The sequence below is a fragment of the Bubalus kerabau genome, chromosome 13 (assembly GCF_029407905.1).
Source record: "Bubalus kerabau isolate K-KA32 ecotype Philippines breed swamp buffalo chromosome 13, PCC_UOA_SB_1v2, whole genome shotgun sequence".
NCBI classification, from domain to species: domain Eukaryota; kingdom Metazoa; phylum Chordata; class Mammalia; order Artiodactyla; family Bovidae; genus Bubalus; species Bubalus kerabau.
In genome coordinates, this window is record NC_073636.1 from 44,771,262 (window position 1) to 44,798,005 (window position 26,744).

A 26,744-nucleotide genomic window follows, 5' to 3' on the forward strand; every position below is an offset into this window, starting at 1 on the left:
TCACATGAAGGGCTCCCTGTGACGAGCTGGCAGGAGGTAAACCTCATTTTTAATTCCAGCTCCATCATTAGGAAACCATGTGGCTTGCATTTCCAGCCTGACTGTAAATGGGGGTGGGAGGGCTGTGGTCCTTCTCATCCCTGGGAGGAAGATGAGATCATATTTGCGCACATCTGTGTATTGGTGTGTGCACACGCACGTGGAGTATTTCTTTCTAGAAGTGGGAAAGCCCATGAATAGCAGGAAGCACATTTTTTCCCCCCGCATCTGTCAATGTTTTCTGGGTCCTTGGAGAGGCACTAAACACCTGGTTCTCACCATAAACGCTCTGCAGAGAGCAAATCCACGCTTCCCTCTGTGCAGAACCTGGGGGACCCAGGGACCACAGGGCCTTCATCCCAGCCTCGCCTGCCTTCCCAATACAGGCGGCCTATACCCACTCAGGCATAAGGGTTGCAAGCCCTCTTTTTAATATGTTCATCAGTATATTTGGAAAGACAGTTTCTGTGAGCAAGAAAACAGAGAAATGAGTTGCTTACTCTTTGTAAGGGAAGACTGTTCAGTTTGATTGTATCTTTAATAACCAGAGACTTAACTCTGACATGTTTAACTGCCACTAGGAAGGGAAAACAAAAGCAAACAACCCAGCAACCCCTTGCTTCACTCTGCATGTGTTTGTTTTTGAAATGTTATGAATAAAGACGTTAAATATTGTCCAATACTCATGAAGATTAGAGAATAAGACATTACTTTGCCAAGAAAGGTTCGTCTAGTCAAGGCTATGGTTTTTCCTGTGGTCATGTATGGATGTGAGAGTTGGACTGTGAAGAAGGCTGAGTGCCGAAGAATTGATGCTTTTGAACTGTGGTGTTGGAGAAGACTCTTGAGAGTCCCTTGGACTGCAAGGAGATCCAACCAGTCCATTCTGAAGGATATCAGCCCTGGGATTTCTTTGGAAGGAATGATGCTAAAGCTGAAACTCCAGTACTTTGGCCACCTCATGCGAAGAGTTGACTCATTGGAAAAGACTCTGATGCTGGGAGGGATTGGGGGCAGGAGGAGAAGGGGACGACAGAGGATGAGATGGCTGCATGGCATCACTGACTCGATGGACGTGAGTCTGGGTGAACTCCAGGAGTTGGTGATGGACAGGGAGGCCTGGCGTGCTGCGATTCATGGGGTCGCAAAGAGTCGGACATGACTGAGCGACTGAACTGACTGACTAACTGACTTCTTCTTTTTAAATATATACATGCATACATACATGTATAGTTATCATCCTACTTTTTTATTAGAAGAATAATTTGTGGGTAGACAAGAGGGCCACATCAAATCCTAGCTGCAGGGGTCACTAGTTTTATGAACTTGGAAAATCACTCCAATTCACTTTGCTTTATTTATAGGTGGGATCGCAGTGATGCCCACCTCAGGAGGTTTCGTGAAAATTCGATTGGAAGAGTCCATAAAATTTACTCTGGGGCAAGCAATAAGGAACCTCAACCACACAAGTGGCAATGAAAAATTAAAAGTAATCTTTGTTAAAAAATGTGAAGTCAGGTTTTAAAACGCCATAAACGAATGAAACCACCAGTAATTCCACAATGGAAAGGAGTTCCTGTCTAACTGCATACTGGCTTCTTGCCGTGTCAATACCTCCCTCTCTGGTCCCATCTCTGTGTGTGGTTTTTGCTACAGAAATAGGACAGGCTCCCTGAGATTCATCACCTCCTTCGGCCAAGCAGTGCTATGCTCGGGATGTTGCAAAATGTAAACACAGACATGGATCAGCTCGTTGTCATTCATGGGCGCCTGCTAGTCCACAGGACTTACCTGACCAGTCTCCCACCGACAGCCCTTCATGGCTCTTACTTCCTTTTTGCCTTTTCTGTAATGATGATACTTACTTTTCAGTTTTTGTGAACGTGACCTCTTATTGGATGAATTCCAGAAAGTGAAACTGGACACTCAAAGGGTCCACGTTGCTAAGATTTTGTGTCCAGGCTGGCAAGTTGCCCCCAAAACTATCATGACAATGTACACCCCCACAAACAACACATGAGGGCATCTACTTTCCCACAGCTTTTCAGCCTTTGCTAATTTTATAGCCGAAAATTACCTTTTCATTGTGGTAATGCATTTAGTTTTGATTGTTAGTATAAGAAGATGTGGTGAGGTGACATTCATGAAATTAAGCCACGAGGTTGCTGTAGAAAGTGGGAGACAGCAAACCACTATGACAGACTGAGAGGACTGCATGTTCCCTGGACACAAGGGGAGGCTGGGGCCCTGTAGATGACCAAGAGCATCTGGCGTGTCTTCAAGAGACAAGCCCTGAGAAGGCTCTTCGGACCCACGGTTCTAAGGGAGGACAATGTACTCATGCTGGAAGATGCCTTGGGGGTGAATGGATTTACGACACTGGGAGGGCTCAAGTCTACGGAGGGTGTAGGCAAAGCTGGAACAGCCTACCTGGGAGCCACCTCGGGACCCCCTTTAGTGTCGAGCAATGACTGCGAACCATGAAGGTTACAGACCTGAGGGCAGCAGTCCAGTACCCAGACCAGGAGAGGCATTCCCAGCAACAAACACATCCATCTACAGAGCGTGAGCCTGACTCCCGCTTCCCTGCTCTCCTTCTCTTTGCCTGATATTTGGAGTAGGATGGCAGCTTTGGGGGCCACATAAGCCCCAGGATCTCTGGATAATTGAAAGGAAGTCTCAAGAGGGTGGAAATGCTGTGCCATAGACTCTGCGGATGAGAGCATGTCGACATTGGAGCAATTTGCTGGGAAAGAAAGAAAAACCAAGCTGGGGAAACATACCCAGTGTCATTGAAAGAAAATTTCACATGATTGCTGGCCTTGTAGAATTCATGCTCCAAAACTGTCCTATTTATAGCCTCCATCCATTTTTCCTGGACTGCTTCTCTGGCTCTTGGAACAGGAAAGAACTGTTTATATGCTGGTGATGTTAACGTTGTTGTGAACACTGGAAACATCAGGGAAGGGAAAGACCTGGGAGAGAGAAATGGAAATGCAAAGTGAAGCAACTTCTGGTTTGTGAAGACTTTTTGTTGACTTCTGCTCTCACCAATCAATTTTTAAATAGGTTAAGCAATAAAAACATTTTAACACATTTAGAAACCTTTTAAAGCATTCAGGGATTCCTAAGGGAGCCTAGGAACCTCAACTTCTTTGGGGCTTAGAAGCTGCAGAATGTGAGCTGGGTTTGGGGGGATGGGTAGGGGAGAGGACTCAGTCATTCCACAGATAGCCCCGAGAATGAAGGGCTTTGGAGCAAGGAGAATGCCTGTGGTCAGAGTACTCTCTCTTTTTTTTTATTTTATCAAAGTATAGTTGATATACAATATTATGTAAGTTTCAGGTGTACAAAACAGCCATTCACAATTTTTAAAGATCATATTCCATTTATAGTAGTTATCAAACATTGGCTAGATACCCTGTGCTGTGCAATATGTCCTTGTAGCTTATTTATTCTATACTTAGTAGTTTGTACCTCTTTCTCTCTTACCCTGATATTACCCTGGTAACCACTAGTATGCTCTCTATGAGTCTGCTACTGTTTTGTTAGTTGTATCTTTTTAGATTTCTCATATAAGTGATATCATACAGTCTTTTGTCTTTCTCTGTCTGACCTGGTTCACTTAGCTTAATGCCCTATAAGTCCATCCACATTGATGCAAACAGCATTATTTCATTCTTTTTTACAACTGAACAATATTCCACGATGTATATATACCACATCTTTTTTATCCATTCTTCAGTTGATGGACACTTAGGTTGCTTCCTTGTCTTGGCTATTCTTGAACATTCTAGCAGTCTAATCCATACTCCCAGTTGGAATTGGGACAACAAGGAATGTATCATTCGGAAAACAAGTTGACCTATTTTTGACAAAAAGTAAACCGTGAAACCACATTTCAAAGAAGAGTCCAAAGTCTGATTTCAAATGGGAGCATGAATACTTACCATCCAGAAGCCTTGAGAATTCTCGAGCAAACATGTTCTGAACATCAGCTCCACGCCAGGTCACAGAGCTGTTTGGGCACCAGGAATTTTAAAGATGTGAATGAAACAAACGATTTCAGTCAAGAAGCAGCCCAAACTCTGTAAAGACATGCAGATGTGTAAATGTACAAGTGCAATTCAGCCTCAGGTAGTGGCATGTAATGACAAACACAGCTCAGCAGAGCAGTTAGGATCGGAGCAGCTGAGGAATAACCAGGTTCCAGTTGTTAGCTGTGTGACCTTGGACAACTTGCTTAACTTCTCTGTTTCACTGCTTCATCTGTAGAAGAGAAATAATAGTAGTCCCTACTTCCCAGGTTTTACTGAGGATGAAATTAGTTGATACTCATGAGTGAGCAGAACAAAGCCTGGAACATAATAACTGCTCAGGGAGTACTAGCTGTTGTATGTTCATAAACAGCTCCCAACCTCAGCCTTCCCATCTGTAACATGGGAGTAATAATTAGAGGCTGCCTTTAAAGGCATCCTTTAAAGGATGACCATGGGGCTTTCCTAGTAGTTCAGTGGTAAAGAGTCTGCTTGCCAATGCAGCAGACATGGGTCCAGGAATATCCCACATGCTGTGGAGCAACTAAGCCCGTGGGCCACAACTACTGAGCCCCTGCTCTAGAGCCTGAGAGCCTCAACTACTGAAGCCCGAGCGCCTGAGAACATGTGCACCACAACAAGAGAAGCCAGTATGGTGAGAAGCCTGTGCACTGCAACTAGAGAGTAGCCCCTGCTTGCAGCAGTGAAGACCCAGCACAGCCTTAAATAAATAAATAAAATTTTAAAAAGGATGGCCATTACCAGATGGAACTGTGCGAAGACTTGGAGACTGGTCAGGACTGTTAGGCAAAGTGTTACTTGAATGATAATGTTCCCCTGCAAGGCTCTTCACCAAATAAGGTGGTATGTTTGTGGATTATGTCGCAAGGCCATGTGCCTTAACTTTCCACAGTGTTACACTTTGTGATTTTACAAGTGTTTGTTGGTGATGAGGCCAAAATCACCCTGTGATGCACTGCCTCCCACATCACACATCCCATTAAAGAGAAGCAGAGGGAACATATATACACCTATGGCTCATTCATGTTGATGTTTGAGAGAAAACAACAAAATTCTGTAAGGCATTATCCTTCAATTAAAATTTTTTTCCTTTTTTTAAAGAGAAGCAAGTAATGGATACAAATCTAGCTCACACAAGACTGACAACAAAACCTTTTGCCTTCCCAAAGATACAGGAACCCAGAACCCTCTTGTCTCTGCTGGGCCACCGAGCCACCATATGCATGCAGCCTCTGGGGATCAGGACCAGGGTAATGGATTTGCGCCATCACAGAGTCAGGCGCAAAACAAAGTCTTTGCCACCAAATGGGGGATTAGTACAGATGGAGTGGCAGAACCAAACTGCTGACCTCGTGAGCTGCTGTCATTTGCCATGCTCGCCAACCAGCTCCTCCTACTGTGCAGGGGAGTCCCCTCTGGTGCCTGAAACCCTCCCACCCCAACAACGACCACTGAGGACACTTGCCCATCCTCCTTTGTCCACAGGCTTCCCCTTCTGGCCTCTCTCTCCACCTGTCCTGCTCCTAACCACCTGGAAAACCCCAAGTGTGCACTTTCCAGCTTGAATGTATGGGCAGTTCATTTCTAAAGCCCCTCATGCTTTTCTGCAAAACCTTTAAAAAGAGCAGACGGATAGATGAGGCCAAAATGAGCACACAGATCTTACCCAGCCCGTCTAAGATGCTCCAACCCGTGAAAACAAGACTTTATAAATGTCACTCTGTTAATACCAGGTCAAATGTTCCTAATCACTAGAAAATAAAGTAAGAGTTCTGTCGAGTTAAATGTCATTGTTCTAATCATTAGATCCTGGCATCTGAAAATAAGAGAGAATGTGTCTTTCTCTCTGCTGTGAATGACAAGCCATGAGCCATCCCTACTGTTAACTGACAGCTGTTTAATAAGCCATGTGATTGGATAAAGCTCGTCTTTCAGCCTAACTAGTGGCTTATATCAGTCCCTAAACACCTGCTGAAAGTGAAAGTCGCTCAGTCATGTCTGACTCTTTGCAACCCATGGGCTATAAAGTCCATGGAATTCTCCAGGCCAGAATACTGGAGTGGGTAGCCTATCCCTTCTCCAGCAGATCTTCCCAACCTAGGAATCGAACCAGGGTCTCCTGCATTGCAGGCAGATTCTTTACCAACTGAGCTATCAGGAAAGCATAACGTCATACTCTGTTACCGCCACAGTCACAAAAATCTTAAACAAGGCTGTAAAATGGACATTTCTTTTTTTCCTTCCAGTTATTGAATTTGGAATGTTTCAGGTTACTGAGACAATCAAGCAAAGAATGGTTAGATATCATTTCTAAGTGTCACACCAAATGCTTTGGGAATGCCTCTTTTTTGTTGGCTTCATATGGTTTGGGGATTGGTTTTCCATTCCTATCACTGATGCAGAAGTAGCTAAATGCAGTGATCCTTGTCTTCCAAGAGTTTATCATCCAAAGAAGGCAGTGGGATCAACCACTGTGGAACAACTAGAGAAGGCCGGACAATCAGGGACTGCATGATGGTGGGTTTCTGAATGAAGAACATCCCTGAGAGCTGGCACAATCAGGGAGAACTTCCGGGGAGGTGTTCCCGCTGGTCAGAACCCTCCCATGATAAGAGAAGACAGACCATAAGCTGGCTCTGGACTATGGCAGGTGAGCATCAGGGTCAGTCCCCGGAGGACCTCAAGAGGCAGTGGTGGGGGACCTCATGCCTTGCGATACATGTGGTGATGGAAAATGAATGAGCAAAGAGACAGATGAAAGTAACCTTTGAGGAAGGTTAATCTGGCTGTAGTGCACAAAATGTGGGGGGAAATGGGGAGAATAATCTGGCCATTCGTCTGTGAGGCTGTCTCAGTGATTTTGGGGTAATGGTCACAACCTCTCCTAAAAAGACACACCTAGAAAAAAATTGAGGGGAAATAACAGGACTTGGTGATCTGAGGAATAATGAAGGTATCTTTGGGGCTTGGAATATGTGGTTATCCCTGGTTTCCAGAAAAACCAATGACTTTGAGTCAGCTTTGGGAGCTGCACTCAAGACTAAAGGAAGCAACGGTTTTGAAGGAGACCCTGCACAGGCTTCCTAAAGGACCAACACGGTTCCTTTATGGGGGTGCTCCTCACCCACAGCCCTGACATTCCACTGGTAAATGAAATATACTTCCTTATCATTATGTGAGCCTCAGCCACTCTACAAATCTTACAGAAATAACTTCCCGCCTTCTCTGGAGGCTTGATCCCAGAGCTGCAGACCCCGAGCCCCTCATCAGGCCGGAATGACTGATGGCCTGGGTGTGGCCACAGAACCGGGTTCCCTGTCAGGACGCCTTCAGCACCCTTGGTGAGCAGGTCCAACTGCAGGTCAGCCAGTCTCCCACGGGTCGGGTTGCAACCCTTAACAAAGCAGACCTGCTATTCTTCTCACGGAGCACAGTATCCAAAATATCCTTTATAATGAAGCACATTTAAAGGTTTCTTTTTGAAGCATCCTCCCAACTACTGAAAACAACTTTTTTCTTTACTATTTTTCACGGTGCAGGATAGCACTAACAACCTTGACCACTCATGTATCTAAAACACCATTCCAATGAAAGCGATGATAAATTGATTTTGGCTGTCAAAGGCCGTTTAGATTTGGCAAATTTGGGGCCTTCAGTGTGTTCACCTGGCTAAGTCATGCCCGGGACTGCAGAGTTTCTAGTAAGGACACATCACTCCTGAATTCCACTTCCAATCTCTGAATCCTGGGAACGTGAGTTACACCCCAAAACCAAACGCTGTGATATTGTCATAAGGCCTTGTAAACAATGAAGAGACGGTTAATACAGTACATGACACCAAAGATAAATTATCCAGCTGCACCTCCCATAATTAAGAAGGAGGCATGAAATCAAAGGTAGAGACCTAGACAAAAAAAAAAAAAAGGAAAGCAGTTATACTTGTAATTCTGGTTTTCTGGCTATTCTTGTTTGGCAGACAAATGTTGGAGGTTTTTTATCTGTCGGTTCTCCCTATAAGTTCTCCATTTGGTGAACTCTTATGTAATGTTTATGCTGATTTATTTCTTTTTTCAAATTGTTTTCTTTCCCTGAGCCCAATTATCTTATAGACTATATTTTTAATGTATTTATTTTTAATTAGAAGATAATTGCTTTACAATGTTGTGTTGGGTTTTGCCTGTTTCTTTTAAAAACAGCAAAAAAAAAAAAAAAATCCTCTAAAATGTAGTATGAAAATCTTTAGAAAGGAAATTCAGATGAAACTGTCATTTTCTGAGCCAGTTTATTTGGAAAGACTCATTATACACACTTAAATATCAGTGAAAGAAATGGCCCATTTTCTAAGTCAAAATGTCTGTATTGTTCTGAAAACCTGTATTTGAAACCTGTCACATGAGTTCAAATTTAAATGAATCGCTATTTTCTAAAAGGGCATATTTTTAAAAAGCAAAGGATAGTTGCCATGTGTAGGGAAACGATGGTATTTAGAATTTAGTCACCAGTTTGAAAACTTAAATATCCTACAATCTTTTCTGGGGCTTTTCTGGGCTGCCCCACCCCCAGGCAGCATCAGAAGCCAGCCTGCTTCCTCCTGCAGCCCGTCTGCTCCTCCTCTGGATCCCCATGCCCTCCCCATGCTGACCTTCAGAGAACACAACTTCTCTTGTCCTCCCCAAGCCCAGCGGTCCTCTCCCGTCAAGTGGGGGGCCACTGGGGAGTGTAGCTTACATAAAATCTACTGAGGATGTCGGGCCACAGACAGGGGGCCCAGGCAAGAGGGAGTCTTTCAAGGAACCCTGGTTTAAAAAAGACTCTTGGTGTCATGGGCTGAACTCACATCCACATCCTCACTTCTGTGCCTCAGAAAGTGATTGTGTTTGCATGCACCTCAGTGTTCATAGCAGCAGTGTTAACAGCCCAGATATGGTAGCAAAAGAAGTGTCCATCAGCTGATGAATGTTTTCTATTGCCTGCCAAGGCAGGAGACGCAGAAGACGTGGGTTCAATTCCTAGATCCAGAATATCCCCTGGAGAAGGAAACGGTAACCCACTCCAGTACTTTTGCCTGAGAAATCCCAGGGACAGAGGTGCATAATGGGCTATAGTCCATGGGGTTGCAAAGAGTTGGACACGACTTAGCAACTCAACAACTATGTATCTATATAGTCACATCTTCTCCATCCATCATATATATATATATATATATAACCACCGAAAGTGAAAGTCACTCAGTCCTGTCCAACTCTGCAGCCCCACGTACTATACAGCCCATGGAATTCTCCAGGCCAGAGTACTGGAGTGGGTAGCCTTTCCCTTCTCCAGGGGATCTTCCCAACGCAGGGTTGGAACCCAGGCCTCCCACATTGCAGGCAGGTTCTTTACCAGCTGAGCCACAAGAGAAGCCCCATATATATATAACTGCTTAGCCATAGGAAAGAATGAAATTTTGCCATTTGCAATAATATAGATGGACTTATTATTTTGCTTAGTGAAATAAACCAGAGAAAGAAAAATACTGTACTTCTCACTTATAATGTGGCATCTAAAAAAATAAAACAAACTAGTCAATGTAATAAAAAAAGAAACAGACTCACAGATATAGAGAACACACTAGTTGGTTACCAGTGGGGAGAGGGAAGAAGGCAGGGGCAAGACGGGGGTAGGGCATTATGAGATACAAACCACTATGTATAAAATAGATAAGCAACAGGATATACGGTACAGTACACCTGGTATTTTATAATTACTATGAAAAGTATAATTTTAAAAAATTGTGAATCACTGTCATACACCTTAAACTTACATAATATTGTACATAAACTATATCTCAATTAAAAACTCTATAAACTCATCCCTCACCCCCACCCCCAGTGTCTGTAAAGAGGTAATTAAATAAGAATGAGGTCATCAAGGTGGCCCTGGTCATATCTGACCAGTGTCCTTAGAAGAAGAAGTGTTCAGGACAGAGGAAGGATCACCTGAGGACATGGAAGAAGTTGTCGACATGCCCAGAAAAGAGGCCACAGAGAAAACAGCCTGTCCTCACCTTGCTCTTGCACTCCCAGCCTCCAGGACTATGAGAAATAAGTTCCTATTGTTGAATCCGCCTCACTGGTAGTGTTGGTTATGGTAGCTCAACACACCTGATGTGAGTATGTGCCCAGCTCGACCTCGCTCCTCCTGCCAACTCAAGCTTTTCCATCATCCCAGGCCTGATAAGTGGCAGGTGGTATGACAGAACCCTGGCAGAGCTATAGACAGCAGACCCACCAAGTCATCAGAGTCCAGCTTCCTCTACCTTCCTGCTGGGATGTGCAGAGGCCACAGGTATGGGAAGATCCAGCCAAGATGAAGGCCTGAGTGGAAGAACATCGAGCAAACCCTCTGCAGGACCACACACCCTGCCTGGGAGAGGTGGTTCCTCCAAGCAAAGTGCCTGATTATAGATGCTGTGATGTGGGGAAAACAGGATCAAACTGGTTGATCAGAATTCAGACATGAAAGGAAAGACTGAATTTGATTCATAGAATAACAGAAATTTCTGTCCCTGAGACAAAAACCTTGGGAACAGATTTGCTAGTTTTTCATTCTTAAAAATAGAATTTAACTGTCACATCCTCACACCAGGATGGGTTTCGGTTCTGAAATCAAATGTGTCCTTGTTCACAATCAGTGTTCCATGGCAGTAATCAGAAGATGAAAATTTCACTTTCTGTCCCTTTTTCCATGTTCATCTGGACAATGCGTTGCTTTTCCTTTGAGCCTGTTTTAAACTTTCCCTATTTCTTCATTTTCTTTAAAACCAAAGGCTTCACATTTTAAGATAAAGATGAGAAAAAAACGTATTGTTTATGGTGCAAAGAATCCCAGATCTCTCTCAATCACTGATACACTCTCAACCAATGTATTTCTATGAGTATAAATGTCTCAATAATTTATTTATGAAACAGCAGTACATCAACATGACCTCATCAGTGGACACTAACTAGTTGTGTCGTCTAGAAAGTGCTGATGTGGTGCTACAGCTGTTGGTGTTTCCTCCTGATGAATGGAGGGGAACAGAAATAGAATTTCTTGGCACTGGATGGCTGTGTCTCCACACATTCAGTCACTTCCTTCCACTACAGGAGAGGAAGTGCCAATCCACGTGGCTCCAGGAAGATTAGATGCAGGGAGGACAGTGGTGGGGCGGGGAGAAGGTGGGAGGTGAGTGCTGGGAAGTGGGGTCAATGGAATCAACACGGACGACAAGACGGGAGCGACTAACACGTGGTGTGTCTTGGGTCACAGCTCTCGACTGGCTGACGGCCGTCAACAGTCAACAACGCCTATCAGAGGTGCTGCTCCTGTCCTCACTCAAAGCTGTTCCTTATCACTTGGTTGATGTTCTTCATTGCTTGTTTCAGCAGCTCATCAGACTGAATCGACTGCATGTCAGGCACTGCGGTAGACTCCAGAATCACGGCCGTGAGCTAAAAAGACAAAAATATTAACATCTATCCTTGCAACCTGTTATTAGCATCTTGAAACTGTCACCTTAGGAAACAGGATATAATAATGCGATTTCCTGCATTTTTAGGTTACAATTAAGATTTGAGTTATGTTTTGCCTTCATTGTTGTTGTTCAGTGACTAAGTTGTGTCCGACTCTGCAACCCTGTAGACGTGGCCTGGCAGGCTCCTTTGTTCTCCACTGTGTCCCACAGTTTGACCTCCTAAGAACCCCTGAATGATGACAGAATAAACAGGATGTGTTTTTCTCACTCAAGGAGTAGTACGTGTAGCTAGACCCTTGATGATTGGGCTGCATTCCATCCCCTGGGTGAGTTCTGTTTCTCTGGTGCTGTTTAGGACCCCTCGGAGAGAAGTTCTTTCTCTTCCTTTGGAAGCAGTATGGGATGCAAACTCAATTCTTGGGAATTTTGCAGCCATTTCATCACCATGAGGGAAACAACAAAGATGAATCATGGGATTTGTTAGCAAACCCTAGAGAAATCCAAACAATCATTGCCAGAGTACTGCTCAAACCACACTGTGAGAATAATGTCCACTACCTACAGTTAGACAATTGTGTGTTTTCTTTTAGTGGATAGTGTTCGTGTTAGTCACATAGTCGTGTCCGACTCTTTGTGACCCCACGGACTGTAGCCGACCAGACTCTTCTGTCCACAGAAGTCTCCAGGCAAGAATACTGGAGTGGATTGCCATTTCCTTCTCCAATGGACAGTGGTCAGTGTCAAATCACTGACCACAAGGAAGAGTAACTGAATCATTTCATTTTTTATCTGTCTATGTTACAGCTTACTGAAATTTACTTCTCTTGCAATTATTTAAAATCGTGAGGAAAAATTTTATATGTTGGTTTGATAAGGATTACAAGGTTGCAGTTTTCAAAATAACAGAATATAACAATGAAAGACATTTGAAGATTACTGATCTAGAAAGCATCACAAAACATCCATTCCAAAGCAAAGTTATCTGAAATTTGGCATTTTAAAATTTATTTTAATATCTTTTTCATTTTTCTCAAAAGAGTGATCAAGGAAAAATACCTTTCATGCTTCAATGATAAAGTATGTATTATTTGGTTTAATTAACTAATAATTGCATCATAATTTCCAGTGATGATCTTTCTTGAAGCTATACCTCTGATGATATTTATTTTGTTGGATATTTTAAAAATCCCTTCAGAATAAATGTTTTAATATTTTTTAAGTAGTGTGGTTCATACACATTTTAGATTTTCCCTTGTGGCTCAGAGGGTAAAGAGTCTGACTGCAATTCAGCGGACCCAGTTTCAATCCCTGGATCTGGAAGGTCCCTTGGAGAAGGCAATGGCTACCCACTCCAATATTCTTGCCTGGAGAATCCCATGGACAGAGGAGCCTGGCGAGCTACAATCCATGGAACTGCTAAGTGTGGACACGACTGAGCAACTAACACACACATACACACGTTTTAACAGAAACATAAAGCATTTTAATAGAAACACACATATGCACATGTACTTAGAGATTTTAACTTCTAGGACCTTAGAATGAATTTGGAGTTCTTATTGTCTTAAATAATTTCAGCAAACATACAAAAGAAAATGAATTAAGTTACAGTAGGTGGTAAAACTCTATAGTGTACAGTCCATAGATGTAACCATCTGGATGCCTGTGGAGAGGAGCAGAATATAGCTTTAACTGATATGTTCTGGTCTGAACAGATGTTTCCAAACCCACATGGAGGATGTGTCTCTGAAAATAACACACCAGTTCCAGGGGTAACATTAGAACTGTTAGCAACAAACTGCTATTTGCTAAAACTAATCAAGATAGAACATCAGAAGTGTTTTATAGGAGAGGGTCATAATACACCCTCATTGAGAGGCACCCCACAAATATGTGTAAGTGCAGCCACACTCACAATCATGTTAACAAAAATGTATAAATCCTGGAAATAAGGCAAAAGGATGGGTATTTGTGAATGTGTTTGTGTGTGTATTAAAATTATTTCACACATGAGAAAATCCTCCCTGGCAGTAAGTTTCAACATTCCTTCTCAGCTGAAATCTAAGAATAACATTTTCCCTATTGAGAGGCATTCTGTCCTCGTCACACTCCTGAACTGAAAAGCAATCCCACCGTTTACATGCCATCATCCTACCCTTTAACGTGCAACGACCAGCTCTTGCCTGTTTCAAGTGTGACAACCAACCATCCAGCATCTTGTCTGTAAGTGCTACCCCTATTGCGTAAAACCCGGAGAAGGCGATGGCTTCCCACTCCAGTACTCTTGCCTGGAAAATCCCATGGACGGAGGAGCCTGGTAGGCTGCAGTCCATGGGGTCGCTAAGAGTTGGACACGACTGAGCGACTTCACTTTCACTTTTCACTTTCATGCACTGGAGAAGGAAATGGCAACCCACTCCAGTGTTCTTGCCCAGAGAATCCCAGGGACGGGGGAGCCTGGTGGGCTGTTGTCTATGGGGTCTCACGCAGAGTCGGACATGACTGAAGTGACTTAGCATAGCATTGCTTAAAAGCAAAAATCAGAGAGGAATCCGTAAGATGGGGAAAGAAGAGGAGGAGAAAAATGATCACAAATAAAGATTTACATTTGTTTTACATGTGGTTTTTTTTGGGGGGGTGGGGGCGGGCATGCTCCCTAAGGCAGGAATGAAGTAAAGGGGACTGGGACAAAATGGTGATTTCACCCTGAACATACAAGCAGATTACCAAAAGCAGGTATTTCTCTTTATGAAGAAGTGAGAGGAAGCCAAAGAAGTTATATACCAACTTCTAATATATTCAAATTTGACATAATAAGTTGTGGACGTTTTAATTAATATGGGATAAAATATACAAGACTAAATAAAACATCAAGGTAAGAAGTCAACATGGAAATATTTGTCTGAACGTTTTATAATTTTTCTGATGAGATTAACAATTGACATTAGAAAGTCTGTTTTTACACAAAACTGGAAATCAGTGTAAATGGTGTCCTTTTTAAAGCAGGTTTCTCAAGTGGCTCAGTGGTAAAGAATCTACCTGTCAATGCAAGAGATGCTGCTCTTGTTTCTGGGTCAGGGAAATTCCCTGGAAAAGGGAACGGCAACTCACTCCAGTATTCTTGCCTGGGAAATCCCATGGACGGAGGAGAGTGGGGAGCTACAGTTCATGGAGCTGCAAAAAAGTCAGACACAACTTAACTACTAAACAACAACAACAAAGAATCATTTCCTTTCAATAATTCTAATATTCTTGTTTCTATTTCAGAATGCTGTCCCTAGTGCCTACTAGGATTAAATTAGATTTTTCCCTCAAATTAGGAAGTCTGTGTTATTAATTTCCAACAGATGAGTAAAACCAAACTAAATTACAAAGTTTATTGCTTATTTTTGTTAACTCCCTTACCTGTTGGTGGCAATTATGATTTAGGGTTAGAGGCAGATAGCAAAGAACTGACATAAACTCAATAACCAGACAGCTCGGTTCTTGGAGTTGAACTTTGAAAAGGAATCTCCTCGTACATAATGTAATTTGCTTGACAACAAAGAGGGAATATTTTGTAACTGAACTCTCTAAAGAATACTGTTATGGCTTTGAGTAATATATGGCTTCTTACCAGAGTAAAGTGAACTGAAAATTATATAAAATTAATTCTAAGCTTTTCAATTTTCCCTTGAAGAAGAAATCTCTCTATTGCACTCCTGCATGTGCAGAATGTGGGAATCAACTGAAATAAAGCCAGGTTTCCAGGGTGCTGAGACACAACCTTGAGCCGTATTTCATTGTCTGGCCAAATATTTGGGGAGCAAACCAGAGCACAGACGTGGGGCTAGAACTGTAAACAAATAACTGGTTATCTAAAACTCCAAGGCTTGCAGAGTTAAGCTTGGACTTTACCAGAAACAGCCAGCAGGCTCCCCTACAAGAATCTGGGCGTCAGTCTGTCCTGAGGCCATAAATCCCGTGAGCCTGATGTGCTGGAACATAGATTTCTCCAACAACCTTCTTGCCTTTCTTACCCATGCCAGACACTGTGATCTGCTTTCAACTGTCAGAGACCAGCACAGATGCTGACGGACAAGAGAGGCCCTCCCTGGTGTTTATCAACCTCAGTGAGTTATGTGAGATGCTCTGCGTTCCTGAATGTCCTTTTATAGTTATTACGGACATACAAGGATCTAATGCTTAAGGGGCTTCAGAAACGCCGTCCTGCACACCACTTTGGCATATTGACCATTTTTGAGCTGGAGGTCTGGAGAACCAGCAGACACAGGAAGGGCTGTCTGACCTCCCATTTGCTATCCAAAACAAGTCATCAAATTCCCATGAGTAGGGTGCCCTCCCTGGACCAGGAAGATCAGAATGTTCTTATTGATGCCTGAACAAACCCATATAAGCCACCTGCTAAAATGAACTGAATCATCCATTAGACTCCCCCAAAATATCTCCCAGTCCCTGTCCCACAATGTATCGCCCCCAATCCAAGCCTCTTCTCCTTGTCACCTCCCTACCGTTTCTCATTCTTTATATAACAGGCATATCAGCTTTGGAAATGCAGAGCTTCTTCAGATCTTCATTTTTCTTCTGAACACTTCCCTGTGCACATAAAAGTATTCAACACAATTTGAATGCTTTTCTCCTGTTCATCTGTCTTGTGTCCGTGTGATCCATGGGTCAGTGGTGAGTCTAAGAGTGTGCAAGGGAGGTTTTCCTCTTCTATGAGCTCACCTTGTTTTAATGCTCCTTCAGAGGAGTCCTTCTCCCTCACACACTCCTGAAGCTTCTGTTTCTAACAGGGGATGGCCGCAGGGCTCAGCAGTGGGGTTGGGTTGGGAACTTTCCTGGGAAAAGCCTCTCCTCTGACATCTAAATAAGACATGAGTAAACCTTGAAAGATGTTGTCCATTCTGCCAAGCACATGGCAGAATCTCCTTAAATATTTGTGAAGTAAATATCTGTCAACCCATTAGTTATTCACATGGAAAACGCAGCAGAGGTGGGACTCAGTCTGTGGCGCTGACAAGCCATCGTGGGTCAGCTTTTCTTGTATTTGGAGTTGACTAAACTGCTCATCTTAAAGTGAAAAAGAATTTATCTGAAGTTATTTGCTGACTGTGCACAATTTGCCTCTTCAGAGTGATACAGTGCAATACAGTTGGATTTTTTTTAAAGTAAAACATGAAAAAATAAAGAACAAAGAGAAAATTGTACTTCTCTCTTTAGGAAAAAAATGTAATTATTCAGTAATAAGCCCTAAGTTGAAACGGATATTGAGAGGTGTGTGTGTGTGTGTGTGTGTGTGTATATATATATATATATATACACATATATATCTCCAGTATCAACATGATCTGATGGTTTAGTTGCTCAGTCATATCAGACTCTTGCAATCCTATGGACTGTAGCCCACCAGGCTCCTCTGTCCATGGGATTCTCCAGACAAGAATACTGGAGTGGGTTGCCATTTCCTTCTCCAGGGGATCTTCCCAACCCAGGAATCGAACCCAGGTCTCCTGCATTGCAGGCAGTTTCTTTACCAACTGAGCTATGAGGGAAGCCCAATATCAACATAACTGAAGGTTTTCTGGTCATTTTCTACTTAGATGCATGTCTATGAGACACATCACTCAATGCTCGAGCATCCAGCTCAATAGACACTAAACCTCCTTCACAGCAAGCAGTGTATGAGACACTGGACACTGTGATAATGTGGAATAGATAATGCCCAGTTCACACTTATTGAACTTATTATATAATACTTATTATTAACGTAGAGAAGTCCTATTATAGAATTTCACTTCAGTTCAGTCACTCAGTCGTGTCCAACTCTTTGCGACCCCATGGACTGCAGCATGCCAGGCTTCCCTGTCCATCACCAACTCCCGGAGCTTGCTCACATTCATGTCCATCGAATCAGTGATGCCATCCAACCATCTCATCCTCTGTTGTCCCCTTCTCCTCCCGCCTTCTATCTTTTCCAGCATCAGGGTCTTTTCCAATGAGTCAGTTCTTCGCATCAGGTGGCCAAAGTACTGGAGTTCAGCTTCAGCATCAGTCTTTCCAATGAATATTCAGGACTGATTTCCTTTAGGATGGACTGGTTGGATCTCCTTGCAGTCCAAAGGACTCTCAAGAATCTTCTCCAACACCACAGTTCAAAAGCATCAATTCTTTCATGCTCAGCTTTCTTTATAGTTCAATTCTCACATCCATACATGATTACTGGAAAAACCATAGCTTTGACTAGATGGACTTTTGTTAGCAAAGTAATGTCTCTGCTTTTTAATATGTTGTCTAGGTTGGTCATAACTTTTCTTCCAAGGAGCAAGCATCTTTTAATTTCATGGCTGCAGTCACACCATTATTTTGGAGCCCAAGAAAAGAAAGTTGTCACTGTTTCCATTGTTTCCCCATCTATTTGCCATGAAGTGTTGGGACCAGATACCATGATCTTAGTTTCCTGAATGTTGAGTTTTAAGCCAACTTTTTCACTATCCTCTTTCACTTTCATCAAGAGGCTCTTTTATTCTTTGCTATCTGCCATAAGGGTGGTGTCATCTGCATGTCTGAGGTTATTGATATTTCTCCCGGCAATCTTGATTCCAGCTTGTGCTTCATCCAACCTGTCATTTCACATGATGTACTTTGCGTATAAGTTAAATAAGCAGGGTGACAGTATACAGCTTTGATGTACTCCTTTCACAATTTGGAACCAGTCTGTCATTCCATGTCCAGTTCTAACTATTGCTTCTTGACCTACATACAGATTCCTCAGGAGACAGGTCAGGTGGTCTGGTATTCCTTTCTCTTGAAGAATTTTCCAGAGTTTGTTGTGGTGCACACAGTCAAAGGCTTTGGAATAGTCAATAAAGCAGAAGTAGATGTTTTTCTGGAACTCTCTTGCTTTTTCGATAATCCAACAGTTGTTGGCAATTTGATCTCTGGTTCCTCTTCCTTTTCTAAATCCAGCTTGAACATCTGGAAGTTCATGGTTCACATATTATAGATGTTACATTGTTCCAGCAGCAGCAGCACCTTGTGAGCTGTGAAGACAAAGCAGTTTTCCCAATGGCACCCAGCTAGCAAGCTGCAGAACACTTTGGATTAAAGGATTCTCCCAAAACAATACCCACTGTACATATCCACGGGGGTGGGGCGGCCACAGAGGTTTATGTGTTGTGAGAGGACAGTCTGTGTCAGACCGTGGGATCATAATGGGCAGTGACTTTGAGGATCGGGAAGGCTTTTTCTAAGTTTTATTTTCTTTTAATTTTTATTGGAGTAGAGTGGAGTTACAATGTTGTGTTACTTTTTGCTGTATAGCACAGTTAGTCAGTTATACATATACATACATCCACTCTTTGTGAAATTCTATTCCCATATAGATCATTACAGAGTACTGAGAAGAGTTCCCTGTGCTCTAGATAATATAGATATTTATGCACTGTATAGATTATAGTCTATAAAATAAAAATATAAGTATTGTATAATATATATGATATGTTATATATTAGAATAAAGTATATTACATATTATTGCATATTTCTGTATAGTAGATACATTATTTGATATATAATTATATATATTCTGTTTATTGTGATTATATCATTATAATACAAATACTATATTATATAACATGCTATATAATTTATAATATTGTATATTATATATGCTATATAATTTATATATCATGTATATAATATAAATTGTACTATATATGTATATATACTACACTATTTATATTATATACAATATATAGTAGTTATGTGTAATTGTCCACTATTATAGCATGTTATGTGTACATATGACCATCCCTGTAAAGCAGATGATCTTGGTCACTGCCCTGGAGCCCATCTCTCTCCTGCCAAGGTTACTGGCTGCTCTACTTGCTGTGTAGGTCTCTCCCTGCACCCCCAGATGAATTGCTGCACCCCATCCCTACCAGCCAGCCTGAGTCCTCCGGTCTGATTTGTTTTACAGCCTCACAGTAGCTCCTGTCTCATCGCAGAGCAGGTTCAACTAAGGTTGAAAATCCGGCTGTATTTGCTCAGGCTGATATCCACCCAATACCAACTGGCCACACAGTCCCCACATTGCCACTCATCCTACCCTGGTACCTACAGGTCACTCTTCAGTCAGTCAATCCAGAAAGACTGTCCAGCTAGTGCTAGCTTAATGAGTCAAATCCTAAGAACCATGAAAACCTCAATATTTGAAAAATGAATATGTTTTCAATAATCAAGGTCTAAACTGTACCTAGTCATGTTCGCCTACTGGCGAAAGTGGACATGAATGTCTCAGTAAACCTAATGAGATGTGAAATAAGAGACTGAAGTCATGAGCGTGAACACACTCAGAGGAAAGATCCAGAGCCGTGAGAGCCCTGAGCCCACGTCTCTCACCTGCCAGTCCTCACTGCCCGGCTGGGACAACCCCTCTGGTCCTCTGTCCTAGGTGACCAACTCCAGGGCAGTACTATCCCCACCCAGGATTCTGGCCCTGAGAAAAGGTTTCACCTAAAATAACGCATTTGGGAGAAACTCTTCTCTGCTGAAAAGGATGAAGAATCTTACCTAAAGCATCTAAGCTTGTAATTCAGATGTCTTATTCTTCTCTTAAATGTGTCCAAAAATCTTACCCTTGATACGGAACTTATGTGAACAGGGGGACCAATCATCAAAAAGAATGCCTCTCCACACATTCTTGCTAAGAAGTGGGCTGGGGAGGGGGGTTCAGGCTAACTCCACCAGCGAGGAGCAGAGCCTGGAGGAAGACAGCTCTAAAATAACAACCAGACTTTCCCTCTTCATTTAAACCTCCCTCACAGGCTGTTAACATTCCATCGAAGTGGCTGACATATTTGTAAAAATTACTATATTTCTCAGCCTTGGGGGAGGCCCTGCCTGAGAAACAGCAAGTGGGCTGCCTTTGAAATAAAGTCTCAGACCCAGAGCAAGAAGACGCCATGCACCTAAGAAACCCAGGTCCCTACAGGGAAGTGCAATTTTCTGTTGAGCTCTCCAGTTCCCGGGGAACCCAGGACCCCAAGGGTACAGGGGTCCCAGGCCACTGGCCCATGGAGGCCCCACACTTTGACATCTAATTGCAGTGTTTCTCTCCCTGAACCTGAGTCACCCAGCTTCTTCTCCTGATCCCTGAATTCTGCACTTCCCTCATCAGGTTGATCTTGAGAATTCCTGCCATCCCACCCTGGTCCCAGCTTCCTGGAGAAAGTGTTTTAGACACTTTGATGAAGTATAAGGAAGGAGGAAGCACAGCTCTTGGGTGCCCTGTTTCTGAGCTCTGCAGCCTTTAACCTTGGATGGAGAAGGGCCGCGCGGAAGGATGACCGACCCCAGCCTCCTGATGTGACTGTGACTGGACAACACCAGGGAGTGATCAGGCCATGCCTCGGGCCATGGACTCCAACCCACAGGCTGTAAACTCATCTGTGGACACAGGGGGCGGGTCAGGGACCAGCCAGGTCAATGGGCCTCATGTAAAGAGGGTGGTGCAGAGCTCTGGACAGGACTTGTTTCAGAAACATGAGCTTTTAATATTCATTTGGCTCCTATTTCTTGAATTCCCATCAGAGGTATGGCAGGGGCTTCAGAGATGAACTTATTTACAAAACAGAAACAGAGTCACAAATATGGAAAACAAACTCATGGTTACCAGGGGGTAAGGGAATGGGAGGGATAAATTGGGAGATTGGGGTTGACATATACACATTAGTATATACAAAATGGGGGCTTCCCTGGTGGCTCAGATGGTAAAAATCTGCTTGCAGTGCAGAAGGCTCGGGTTCAATCCCTTTGTTGGGAAGATTCCCTGGAGAAGGGAATGGATACCCACTCCACTATTCTTGCCCGGAGAAATACATGGACAGAGGAGCCTTACTGGCTACTGTCCTGGTGTCAGAAAGAGTTGGGCACAACTGAGCCTCTAACACGTTCACTTCACTTCATATATAAAATAGATAATCAACAAGGACCTACTGTATAGAACAGGTAAGTCTACTCACTACTCGATAATAACCTATATGGGAGAAAAGTAGGTACACATATATGTATGACGAGTCACTGTGCTGTATACCTGAAACACAACATTGTAAAGTAACTGTACTCCAATCAAAATTTAAAAAAAGAAAAGAAGTGAGAGACTTGTTGGTAGAGCAGACAAAGCAAGAAAAGTGCACAAGTAATGACTTGAGGAGGTGGCTGGAAGATGCTAGGACACAGCATGCCAGGGAAACCAGACAAGCCCCATTCTTGCTCTAAAAGTAGCCACACATGGATAGTCCACACTCCAGGGACTGGCGCCTAATGAAGCATATCAATTATTGAGTGATGCAATTAACTTCTATTGTGCAAACAGCTATCTGTGTGATCTTTGTCTTGGACTCTTGGATGAAGCCTGGTTTCCCTTGCTCCTCAGAATTGGGAAAAAGTGACCAGCTTTAGATTCCCTGGTCACATTATGAGTCCAAGATTCCAAGGTGGCCTGAGTGGTAATAATAGAAATTGAAGTGCTTATCCCTGATCTAATTAAGTTGTGATTAGGGAGCAGTAACGTGAGGGGCTGCTGACTTCTGCTCCTGGGACTGGCTCTCTGGCATGGTTCTGAGTTTGGATCAGCACAGTGATTGCCAGACATTGTTTTTATGCTCCATAGCTTTCAATTAATTGCATGACACACTGACTCATCATTGGCCAATGTCCTCATTCAGAAGAATGTCCATTAGAGTCAAGTCAACTAAAATTCAAAACGGAATGGATGCCCTGAAGCTTTCCTTTTAGAACAGGAAAGCTTGACTTGACTATTTTAGGGGTTTTATTTTGTTGGTTGGGGATAGTATATACATATTCACTAGACATCTTGAGTACTTTTATGCTTTGATTTACCTGTGATCATTTTGGAATATCAAGGTGAAACAGAATTCTATCTGAAAAACTAACTCTGGGAAAGAAAGAAATATCTTTCCCTCTGAGAATCTTTAGGGAAGGTAAAATTTGTCATGGTTGTGTGCTCCGTCACACAGTAATGTCCATCTCTTTGCAACCCCATGGAGTGTAGCCCGCTGGGCTCCTCTGTCCATGTGATTCTCCAGGCAAGAATGCTGGAATAGTTTGCCAGTTCCTTCTCCAGTGGATCTTCCCAACCCAGGGATTCAACCATGTCTCCTGCATTGGCAAGCGGGTTCTTCACCGTCTGAGTAACCAGGGAAGTCATTAAAAAATGCTAGCTTATTCATTATTGTCAAAACATGACATCAACCAAGACGTCCTTCAAAAGGTGAACGGGTACATAAACTGTGATTCATCCAATGGCTATTCAGCCAAAAACAAAAATCTTATATTTCTTCTAGTCTTAATTTCTGCTTTTTTGAACATTGCGGTGTGTTGGTTATGCAGGAAATAAAATGTAGCTCTTGATGTGGATCCACATACTACTGAAAGGTAATACCCAGCCTCTCCCCATCCCCCCTTATAGGTATATGTATATATTTACATATATTCATAGATACATATCTATCTATGTACATATACATACACAATCATGTAATTTTATACAAATACACACACCTCAGGGTTTTTCCACCTCAGCACTTTGACATCACTTAGGGCCAGTGATGTTATTATTTGCTGACTTATTATCTGCTGAGGGGACCATCCTGACACTGTAGTACCCTTAGCAACCTCCCCAGGCTCTGCCCACTAGATGCCCATAGCGCTCCCCACCCCCATCCCTCCCTGCCCCACCTTCCGACAACAGAAAACATTCCTAGTCATTACCAATATCTCCCGGGTTAGGGCAGACAAAATCCCCTGATTGAGAGTTACTGATATATACACTGTTTTCTTTTTTCAAGAAATATACATAAAATGTAAAAAAATGCTTTATATCTTAAAAATAAATGAAATCATTCTTTGATTTCCATCACTGAACCAGCATTTGAAGAATAACAAAGAAAGCAGATCTAAAAACCACTTTGCCGTCTCATTCTGTACAGACCACACCAATCCACAGTTGGCGATCTTCCCAATTCTGAAATCACTGTTTGATCCATATTTCCATAAAACAAAGCACTCGAAATAGGAAAAAAAAGGAATATAATTCTACCATTTATCTTCAGATTTCCTTCCAACTATTTTTGGAGCTTTGCCGAATAAACATGACTATCTTGTGACTCTGTTTATTAGTGGACCACTTCACTTGTGTCTGGAGATGAAGATAGAAAACACCACCTCAATCAAGAGACTTGTGACTGATTTTTAAATATCACAAAGCCACGTGGTTCCCATCCCTGCAGTTGGCCAAGCCGGTGGGGTGAATGTTGACTAAGCCCTGGTGTGGGGGCTGTCAGGTCAGGGGTGCCTGCAGGGAGCAACTGGACCCCAGAGAGGTGGACCACAGCAGGCACCCTCCTCTGCAGGCCCCTGTGGACATTGCTGGCTATTTCTTCATCTCCCCTTTGGCTTGGTCACTGCCTGGGAGCATGCTCCCCCTGAGGTAGAGCTCAATCGATCCAATGGTCTTGTGAATGACTTCTGCCCCCCTGATGTCCACCTAAGTGGTACAGAAACAGTCAAGGTCCAATCTCATCACAAAAAATCTCAGCAGAGCTGACTTTGGACTTTTCCACCACCAAGTTTCCCTAAAGTCGAAGTCTCATTCCAACCAATAACTATTCAAAGGCTGTGATTTTCAGGACTGCCAAACAAGACTGATATTCTAGTGTCTAAAAATAAATAAACAAAAAATAACCAAGCACAACATCTTGGGTCATTTCTCAATAACATCGTTGAGCTCCAAAGCTCTAAGAAGTGACATCGGCCAAAAGTGAGAGGAAATGAAAGACCAAGTTTATTCTGAAAATGGGTAGGGTGTGGCTAACAAAACATGTCCATACAGTTAAACAGTCCGTGACCTGAGGTGGGAGGCAGCCGTGCTCCTGTCAGATGAGGTTGCTGGTAACTGTGCCCTGTAGGTGGGTGTCCTGGATGGGCCTGGGGAGCTGCACAGAGAGGGGGACCCCTGTGCTCAGAGCCCAGGGAGCCCAAGGTGAAGGTCATGGGGCGGCCAAGGGGAATTTGGGGGAACTGGAGTTGACCTGGCTTTTCCCAGGAGACTGCTATGCTTATCCCAAACCCCATCACCTTCCAAGGCCTGACAAGGTAAGTTAGTATGAGAAATCTCAAACATCTTTTAATCTAGATTTCATTTTCCCATCTTGGACAGACAGACATCAGGAAAATAGTTCCACGGCAGCAAACATGAATGGGCAGCTGACAGGTGATGCTAACTCACGTGGGCCGTCGGCGTGGCCGCCGCTTGGTATCTGGCCACCATCACTCAGTGGTCTCAGCCTCAGGTAATAGCTCCAAAGTCCAATGCTCCCAAAGGCCCCTCTGCCACCCCTTCTAGTCCCACATGGGATTTCTCCGTGTTTAGCCATTGATTCAGAATTCTTTGCCCCCCCTCCAAGAAAATCATGTCTGTGGGTGAATCTGGCCCTCAGTCCAACAGAGCGGGCCCTCTGGGTCCTGTCTTCAGGTGACATGTGAGGAGCCGGGGCAGGGGACTGTGGTCACTCCAAGGCCTGGAAGGCTGCCCATCAGACCCTGCTTCTTTCGGGTCCAAGTGTGGATTCACTGTGTCCCCAGTCGGTGAACCATCCTTTGGTCTGACCCATTGCCTTCTGCAAGGAAGCAGAACATTGTGCACTGAGGATCCTTTCATTTGCCATAAAGTCCGTGATTTCTTCAAAGCCTGCATTGCAATGCCTTTCTCCATAGCTTCATTTACTTAGAATTTGGAAAATGTGCACAGATATCCAACTACTCATCTGTCTTCATTTCACTCCTAGTCTCTAGCTTGACACACAGGCACACACACACTCACATACACACACACAGCCTTTGCCTCCTCACTAGAGACCACATTCTGCTTCAGTTAAAAAGGCCCTGCACTTGTGTGTGTGAGTGTGTGTGTTGTGTGCAGTAATTACAATGCCTACCTGACAGTTCCAAGTATAAAAACCCACATATCAACTCTGAGCTGATTTGACATTCACTCTACAAACACAGTGACAATGGCACGGGGATCAGATTCTGCCCTACTAACAGAGAAAACATTTTTTTTAGAAAAAAATTAAGATTGTGAAAGTCACATATGCCAGGAAAATGTAAATTTCACTCTTCCTGCAACACTGCTGGGAAATTCATTGCACCCTTTCATCTAAGACCAAAACGCACAATGATCAGAACTGACATGAGTCATGATTCCTGCCATAGGCTGATGAGATGAAATGCACTCATTAGCCCCAGGTTGATAAAAAGTACAGCTTCAGTAAAACGCCAGCCCTCCGAATGACAGAGCCATTTCATGGGTTTTAGACAATAGGAGATAAGTCTGTTGTGCTAAAATCTTATCGCCATCATTCTACCCAGGCCTTCAGACAACACTAAATATGGAATAGTGATTTTTAAGAATAAAAACTTGGAACAGACAGGAGGATTCTTTGCTCCTGGAGAAATGTGAGTCTTCAGGATGTGGACCCTGCTGAGTTCTCCTCTGGGACCATGGGCATTAGGTGAGATGAGGCACTGACCTTCCTGTCTGAGCTGCAGAAGTCTGCTGGCACTGACCACTCCCACTATTGATATGCATCAGCCCTGGGCTATTGACCTGAAGACATGGGTTATGTGGGTCTGTGCTTTTGCCACAAGTAAGTTACACAGCTTTAGAGACTCACCAAACCGTTTTCTGCCTTTCCTGGCTAATAGGCATCATTATGCCTGACTCCTGTACTCACATAATTATTGTGGGGAATATGTCAGTGATTGTAGAAATCATGAACACACTGGTCTTAACTGAATCTTATTTTGATCTCTTACCCTGATGCTGGGAAAGACTGAGGGCAGGAGAAGAAGGAGGCAACAATGGATGAGGTGGTTGGAAACATCACTGACTCAATGGACATGAGTTGAGCAAACTCTGGGAGTTGGTGAAGGACAGAGAAGCCTGACATGCTGCAGTCCATGGGGTCACAAATAGTTGGACACAACTGAGTGACTAAACAATGACAACAGCCCTTGGAAGTGTTGAAACATTAGAGAAACTATATTTTTATGAATTAAGAAACAAAC

General features: G+C 43.2%; 1 long non-coding RNA gene across 2 annotated transcripts in view; it reads right to left on the reverse strand.

Moving 5' to 3' along the window:
* LOC129625614 (uncharacterized) overlaps positions 1 to 26,744 on the reverse strand; it is a 145,313-nt gene that overhangs the window by 52,201 nt on the left and 66,368 nt on the right. Inside the window, exons 1-2 of one of the 2 annotated variants that reach the window (XR_008701557.1) lie at positions 10,144 to 10,281; positions 3,990 to 4,057 (exon numbers count right to left, since the gene is read on the reverse strand). This is a non-coding gene — a long non-coding RNA (uncharacterized LOC129625614). Of the gene's footprint in view, positions 1 to 2,869; positions 3,015 to 3,989; positions 4,128 to 10,143; positions 10,282 to 26,744 lie in introns of those variants that run through there. The other variant, XR_008701555.1, reaches the window with a different exon arrangement.